Here is a 1,433-nt window from a genome sequence, read left to right as displayed (position 1 = left end):
ATATTCTATCTGTAAATGGTTGTATAATTAAATTAAAATTGTTATAATTATCACAGTGATAAAATGTTTTATTTAAAAGCAGTTTCTTCATCAAGAAACCTAATTAGTTCCCATCTTAAATGAACGCCAACCAGTTTAAATAGATATATAAAATGAAAGTTAAATTCAAGTTAAAATATTCCATAAAGTAATTCACACATTGCTTGTCATTAATATTCTAATCGAAAAACAAATTGCTTGATGGAGACAAAAAAAATTCCATTCGACGAGGATGGGATTCGAACCCACGCGTGCAGAGCACATTGGATTAGCAGTCCAACGCCTTAACCTCTCGGCCACCTCGTCACTTTCTTCTCCGCGAAATCGAAGACCATTTTGTACACTCCGTACTACCACTTTCTTCGCTTTACCTTTACCTATCTATGAGAGTATCTAAAGATGTTAGCGCGAATAAAAGTTATAAGCGGACATTTTCTTATCTAATTTGGTATCTGCGTCTGAGTCGTAGATTTCGCTCAGATGATAACTGGTTTCAGCTCGAAACTTGAGTGAATGCTTCACTCCAGCTGCGTTTGCTTAGGCCTTATTTAATTTATGGTTAGATAATGAATAAATTAGGTGCCAACAAAGGTCGCTGAAGATTCAGCAAGAAAGGCATTTAGCAAATTTTATTCATAATTCTGACAATTTATTATATATTTTTCAAATTGTTTTAGGAGCCAAGATAAGATAATACAGCCTTATAGAATATTATCGTTAATCTTTCAAAAATATTTAAACATTTATTCATTAGCTGAATTTGTAGTTAGCTTACAAGTATTTAAAAGGCCATATAACTCTTTCCAATCACCTAAGGCCAAAGCTCTTCCTTTAAAAGGTTTCTTGAACCGCTGCCAAAAGGCAACCACAGCTTCAACTCATCAGTGGAATCAATTTAAATTAATTTTTACGAGCGGTAAACTCGAAAAGTCCGCCATCCCCAGCACCTTTCTCTCCCCAACCAACCAGCAACTTGGTAAATTCGTATTAAGTCATAAAAAATATTGCGTGATGAGTGCGAGGAGCGTGCAGATACATGGGACCAGGACCAAGGAAAAGGATAAACCAAATTGACTTTGACGCATTTATGACGGAGGGAGGCGCGTGTATAGTTTTACGATCATTGCCAGGGGGGTCGTTCTCGCCCCACTCCCCACTATCGGGTTAACTGAGCATAAAATCTTCGAAAGGCGTCGGCGGCAGCGACTTAAATGGTTTTACGACCCCAAAAAAAGGACTGAACAGGGGGCTCTCTGCCATAAAAGTCAGCAGAAGCGCCAAAAAGATTTTTGATGGATGTCGTGTGAAGCCGTTGTCAGGTTTATGGATTACGTATCTGGATCTGGAAGAACAGGGGGCACTGCCAGTTGCTAATTGAGCATAAATCAGAGATG

At 38.1% G+C, this 1,433-nt stretch overlaps 1 non-coding gene across 1 annotated transcript; it reads right to left on the bottom strand.

Moving 5' to 3' along the window:
- Positions 1-263: 263 nt before the first annotated feature.
- Positions 264-345, bottom strand: Trnas-gcu. The gene has a single exon. It is a non-coding gene; the product is annotated as a tRNA-Ser (tRNA).
- Between the last annotated feature and the right edge of the window lie 1,088 nt (positions 346-1,433).

This window comes from Drosophila sechellia, chromosome 3R (assembly GCF_004382195.2).
Source record: "Drosophila sechellia strain sech25 chromosome 3R, ASM438219v1, whole genome shotgun sequence".
Taxonomy (NCBI): domain Eukaryota; kingdom Metazoa; phylum Arthropoda; class Insecta; order Diptera; family Drosophilidae; genus Drosophila; species Drosophila sechellia.
Note: the sequence above shows the minus strand (reverse complement) of the source record. Positions and strands in the feature narration are given on the sequence as shown.